This window comes from Theropithecus gelada, chromosome 6 (genome assembly GCF_003255815.1).
Source record: "Theropithecus gelada isolate Dixy chromosome 6, Tgel_1.0, whole genome shotgun sequence".
Taxonomy (NCBI): Eukaryota; Metazoa; Chordata; class Mammalia; order Primates; family Cercopithecidae; genus Theropithecus; species Theropithecus gelada.
The window spans coordinates 47857314-47864132 of NC_037673.1; the positions used below are offsets into that span (position 1 = coordinate 47857314).

At 35.2% G+C, this 6819-nt stretch overlaps 1 non-coding gene across 1 annotated transcript; it reads right to left on the reverse strand.

The window, feature by feature from the left end:
• Positions 1–885: 885 nt before the first annotated feature.
• Positions 886–992, reverse strand: LOC112627154. The gene has a single exon (XR_003120024.1). It is a non-coding gene; the product is annotated as a U6 spliceosomal RNA (small nuclear RNA).
• Between the last annotated feature and the right edge of the window lie 5827 nt (positions 993–6819).

Here is a 6819-nt window from a genome sequence, read left to right on the forward strand (position 1 = left end):
CTGCAGCCACATATCCAACAACTGGCTGATACAGTTTTGAGAATACACTGGAGAACCACAGATTCTGAGGGATCTACACCTTGCCTCCAGTTTCTTCCACTCAGAATTTCCAAGGTTTATACTTGTATGTACGCTGCTCCCTTCATATAGATAGGTGGTTACAGAACATGTATTAGAACCAGGGAGAGTAAACAGAGTATCTGTCTGAATTAACTTGAAATAGAAACCTTTTCTGGTCCAGCCACTTTGGGATAATCTGATTTTTATTTGAATAGAAATGAGATTTAGGGATAGAAGATGATCATAGATAGAGGTGTTTTCCCCAATATTGTAATGAAATCACCTGACACTATTTTTACATTTTCTAAAATATTGAATTGAGCAAGAGATTAAGAAAACTCTTGCTTTGGTGTGTGTTCTCTGCCATGAATGTGGTTTTAAGGATAAAAACGTATTCCATGCTCATGAATACATCCTCACCAGTTTACAAGGGTGAGTGAGGTTATGAAATTCAGCAAGCACATCTGAGCAAACCATGTAATCAGGGTGATGGAGGTTTTCTAGCTTTATTTAGGAGAAAAGAGGACTCTAAAAGGCCACGACCAGGACCAGTTAGGCAAAATGTAAAGCAGAGTGGAGTATTAAAATGTACTAAAAATAGAATATTTCCAAAGAAGGTATATGGAGTCACTTTTAGAAGTAAGAGAATTATGCAACTAGGAGAAAGTAGGAGGTTACTGGGAATATTTTATGTAAAAAAGAACTTAGAGATCAATTTACCTATTTCACATCTCTTCTGAGATCATGCTCTGAAAACTCTATATAGTAGCCAGACTTATTACTATTATTATTTATTTCACTTTAAGTTCTGGGATACATGTGCAGAAAAATATGGAATGCTTCACAAATTTGTGTGTCATCCCTGTGCAGGGGCCATGCTTATCTTCTCTATATCATTCCAATTTTAGTATATGTGCTGCTGAAGCAAGCACCAGACTTATTTTTATTTCATATTCTCTGAATACCAGGTATATGATTAGATTTAGCAAACAAGTTACTTATCATGTTATATGATGCTTTCCAAACAACATAGTGAAACTGCATTTCTTTGGAAGTCAACTATTGTACTCAAATTCATATGAGTTACATGAGACAAATAAAAAATACATCTATAAATTTAAACATATTTATTGAGTGACCACAATATGCCAGGTACCATTCTAGGTGCTGAGTATACGTTGGAGAACAACTGCAAATAGCCCTGAACTTTTTCTACTGCGGAAGGAGATAGATGGTAAATAGGCAACACATGTACTGTGTCAGAATACGATATGTTTATGGAGGCAAGTAAAACAGGAAGGGGGTCTACAGAGCACCAAGCCTGGTTGATGGGCTGGGGATGTGCAATGTTATCTAGAAAATTCTAAGATAGGTGCTCTGAGAAGGTGGCTTTTAGGCCACAACTTGAAGCTCAGATGAGCCCACTGTCAATGAAGCTTAGTTAAATTTTAAGTTGATTATTTTTACCTTTATCAATGTAGATTCCCTCTCATGAAGTGCATAAGGCAAAATATAATTATTCCATCTTGTCTTATGTTTTATCCAAAAAAGATGCAAATCTAAGATCTTGAGGGATTTAACTTTCTTAAATCTTTACACTTCTCTATGAAAGCACTTACCCCATAAGAAAAAATGTAATCTTTGTCCTGTACTGTAATGCAGTGCAGTGTGTGACAGAAAGCATAAAAGTGAGAACTAAGAAACCTGGGTTCTAGTTGTATGATTTATATATTAATTAATAACCTCAGTTTGTTCATTTGGGAAATGAGGGCAGTGGACTGTTTCAATATTTCCAAAAGGAGCATAACATTCCATGGAGCACTTGTGCTGGAGACACTTGAAAATCAAGAGTGGACAATTAAATCTGGAAGCATCATATGTCAGATAACCCCTAACTGAAGAGTCCAAAGGCATTTCAGCACGTTAAAGAAACTGAGGAGGTAGTGAATAAAAGGAAGCCATTTGATGATAAACTTTGTTTAACTCAAAATTTCCTAAACATATTAGAACAAACTTGGGAAACACTGAAATAGACCATCAATGCTAATGTTTTTACAGTTAAGAAATTCTATAAGTGTTCTTTTTCATTGTTAGTTCCATTTTACTGTATCCATAAAGATGACCTAATTATGCAGAGATTGACAACCACATGAAAATCTCAGACACTTAAAACAAAACTTATTCCTTTCTTATGCGACATGTCCATTGAGGATTGGCTCCAGCCTTTGTTCCACAGTTTTCTCACTGCATTTTCCAATAAGCAGAACAACCACAGTCTAAGCATTATCCATCAGTCTGGCATAAAAAAGAGAGGCTACTGTGACCTAATTTGAAGTGCATTTGGAAGTATATGCTTAATTTGTGCTTGAAAAAATACAGTTATTGGTGAAAGCACTAATGACTCCATATTTACCTCCTGAAAAAACCTCATGGTTACATTAAATCTAATAAATGCTAGATTTTATAAGTTTTATGTTGTCGACTGCTGAATTTTGTGGTCTTTATTCTGGTAGGTAATAGGTTACTCGTGGATAAGCTTTATCTTTTTGAGACTTAATTTCAAGTTCTTTTTGGATAGGCCTGGAGTATCTGTTTTTCCTAATGCTAATTTAGCCCTGTTTCTGAGCCATGGCCCTCCTTTCATGGCCTCTATTGAATGGTTTCATGAGTCAAGAAGATTTCTCTATTCCGGCTAGTAGAAATTTCAACAATTCTTGACCCTGCGTAAACTCTGAATATTATTCAGTACCCGCTCTCCAGCAACTTTTGTTTCTTCAGAAGTTGTTGCTGCCTAGCCTCCTGGGGATTCATACTATGCATGCAGAGGTTGATATTAAGCTAAAGATTCAAGGGACTGCTATGCGTATTTTTGGAATTCTTCCCCTGTATAGCTCCCTCCTGTAAATGATCTGCAAATTCTACCCACCTCTTCACTCAGGGACGCCAGCAGGATCTATTTGGATTTCCCGTCCCTGAATTGTAGTCTAGAAATTTTCTCTAGGCAGAAAGCCTGGGCAGCAATAAGTCTCATTTCTTTGGTTCTTTTCTGTCAAGGATCGCAGTGCTGTGCTGTCTGCTGCTCAAAGTATGAAAATAGTTATTTCCTACATTTTGTCCAGTTTTCTAGTTGTTTATGGCAGGAGGCTAATTTCAAACCCTGTTATTCCTTAATGGCTGGAAACTCAAGTTTCCTAAATCTAAATTTAGCCCTTGTTTTATAAATACTTGGTTTTTCAGCATGGCGAAGCATCACGACTTGAATGTCAACAAAATGGATTTCTTGTTTTTCCCTGGGAGAACAGAAAGCTATAAACATGAGAAACTTCAAATACTATACTTCCAATTTCCTGAAATGTAACTCCTGCAGTAAATGGGAAAAGTATATGCTGACCTAAGTAATGGTCAAGATATGTAGGCAAAGAGACCATTTCTAAGGCAACCAACTTATTTTTTTCCCGAAGCATCAATACGTAGTAAAAATATTCGTTTCTATAAATATTTGTCTTGAAGTCAAATAGAAACTAAAATATATGATCAAGGAAGTAGTACAAATCTAATCTAGAAAAATAGCAATAATTTTATTATACATGATATTTCTTGGTAAGCCAATGATTTGAGTTCTTACATTGGAATACCAAGTATCTCTTGGTACTAAACATTAAATAATAACCTTAGAAATTATACGAAAGGGCCAAAATAGAAATTGTAATTTGTAGTGTTGCAGTATCCTAGTGCCTAGAGCATATTAGGTTACTCAATAGATATTACTTGAACATTGGATGAATGAAAGAAAGATGACAAGAAAAGGAGAGGTGTTATGATGTAGTAAAAATTATTTCTTAGAAGGAAGGCGTTTCTGTTTACTTCCTTGTAGTAGTGAGATCTGAGAAAGTGTCTAAGGCCAAGAATGATTGGGTTTAGCATCAGACAGATGGATGGATATACTTCTCCCAAGAATTCTGGAGACTGCAATAATAATAATAACAGTAAATAATGATGCAATAATGATATAGTAATAATAAATAATGAATAATTGTGATGGCAAATAATGATAATGAATTGTTCTTGTGTGCTTTCTATGCACCAAATGCTGTTCTATGCACTTTTAATATTTACCTCATTGATCCTTTATCAGACTATGAAATGAATACTACTGCCTCATTTTATAGTTATGAAGATTAAGGAATAGGGATAATGAGTAACTTGAGCATGGTGACAGAGCAAGTAGTGGCAGATAAAGGTTGAAAATCTACAGTATGGTCCTAATGCCATCAATTTTAACTACAGAGCTATACTGACTCTCTGTACACAGGGACCAAATATAGAGGAGCTCACCAATATGAAAAGTATAGAAAATCATTCCAGAAGTTAAAATATAAAACAAACAATGAATTTAAAATTTTTAAAAAGTTTTAGTAGAGACAAGGTCTCAATATGTTGCTAAGGCTGGCTTCCAACTCCTGAACTCAAGTGATGCTCCCAAAGTTCTGGGATTACAGGTATGAGCCACCCTGCCTGGCTATAGTTCCTTAGTGTCAGTTCAAGTGTTCCATTCAATATTGGAAGTCCAGTGGCAGTCTGTTTCCATTCTATTTCTTTCTCTGTACATGTTGTGATGAATGATAAATTGTTTTCCTTTTATTTTATTTATTCCTGTGATTTAGCTTATGGAGAAGAACAAAAGGGTTAAAGCTTCCAGGCCGAAAAACAGAATTTACCAGAAATGAAGATATGTGTAATAATTTCCAAATTGTATTTACGGATACCATTTTATTCTATCGATTGGAACTGTACTTAGCAAAGGGGATCATACAAAGGAGATAAGAGAGAATGAGAAATTGAAACAAAGCATTGATGGAAGTTTCCTAAGAGCAAAATGAGAAGGCTGTGCCATCCCAGGGGAAGTGGGGGTGGATCTGATGCCTGAAACAATGAGAGCTGTGATGGAATCAATGGCAGCAGATCCCGTAATTACTAAATTAGACTGTTCCATTTCTGGATAATGCACGCTGCATTTTGATCTTGATTTGAAATCCAATTAGTTCAGGATCATCATTCCTTTTAGTTCTAGCTTCTCTCTGGTGACTTTGAGACTAGAGCAATAGTGTAGTATTTTTGTGTTTGCTCTTTCATGTCTTTGAAGATATGGTTTTTTAAATCCATGGCAACAGGTGTCCTCTGCTCCCACTCTTACATATTTTACTGATTACTCTCTTGGTTTATTCTCACATGCTCTCAAGTCATAGTAACCAGTGAAATGCTACATTGATACACATTTGGCTTTTCCAATAAATAATGACAATAAACCATGAAACATTTGTCTTTGAAATCACCACTACCTTTTAAGTTTTTTTTTTAAGTTTTATTTACTAGATAATTTGCCTTTGTGGATTGGTATTATTCTTAATTCTCTTGCTTTCCTTCATTGAAATTAAAGGGGCAAGCCTTATATTATCTTTTCATTTAAGATAAATGAAAGAACATATTTTAGGTATGTCACGTATGAGAGATGAAGATTTCTGACAACATAGCGTTTGTTTTTTCATTTTCTGGTGAGAGTGAGAAGGGAACTTCAGGCAGCCCATTGAAATAGCTTCAGTTTGCTCACATGACTATATTAGCAAGTAGTTGATTGAAGATAGTCTGAAATAGTTTCAGCAAAAGACCTTAGGATGTATACATTAGAAATATATACACCTGTGGTTCATGATTATTAAATTATTTTGAATGTAGTTTTGCTTTTTCATGCTGAATACATTAAGAGAAACCTCTGGAATTGTGGTATAATATAAATTATAAAAATATAATTTTTGTACTGAAGCATGAATGGTGATAGTCTACAATAATTTTATACCATAAGGAAGAAAACAGGCACTGTTTTCCTCCATGGGCTTGCTGAAGAAAATATGAAACATTGATTGAGAGCTACTTGTTAATTCACACTAGGGAACCATGTAGATCACTTAATTTTGAAAATTACAATGTAAACAAAACCAATGCCATAAAGGAGTTCAAGGGCCCTACATCAAAATAATATTTTGTTCATTTACTTTGACAAGTGTGGTTCATATACTCAAGTGTTACTTATGAGTATATTGCATTTGAATTAACATAGTGCATTTCATCAAAATAATAAAATCTTAGTGACATAATAACATATAAAGAGAGTTCATCACATTTTTCTGATACAGATATTTTAAATAATCTATATACATTTATGAGTGCATTAATGTTACACCATTTCCAGTCTCTGTCTCTTCTTCCTCTCTCTTCCTCTCACTTTTTCTCGCACACACAGAGAACTAAAAGTAAATTTAAAATTTTTACTGCCTTTTGTGAAACTCAGAGATTATTAAAACTGATTGTGTGGTTGATAATTCATATATTGCTGTATTAGTCTGATTTTACACTGCTATGAAGATACTTTGTGAGATTAAGTAATTTATAAACAAAGAGGTTTGATTGACTCACAGTTCCGCATGGCTGGGGAGGCCTCGGGAAACCTAGAATCATGCTGCAAAATGAAAGGAAAGCAGGCAGCTTCTTACACAGCAGCAGGAGAGACAGAAGTGCTTCAACGGGGGAACTTCCAAACACTTTTAAAACCATCAGCTTTCCTGAGAAGTCCCTCACTATCACAAGAACAGCATAGGAGAAACCACCCCCATGATCCAATCACCTCCCACCAGATCCCTCCCTTGACACCTGGGACTACAATTCAGATTACAATTCAAGATGAGATTTGGGTGGGAAAATAGC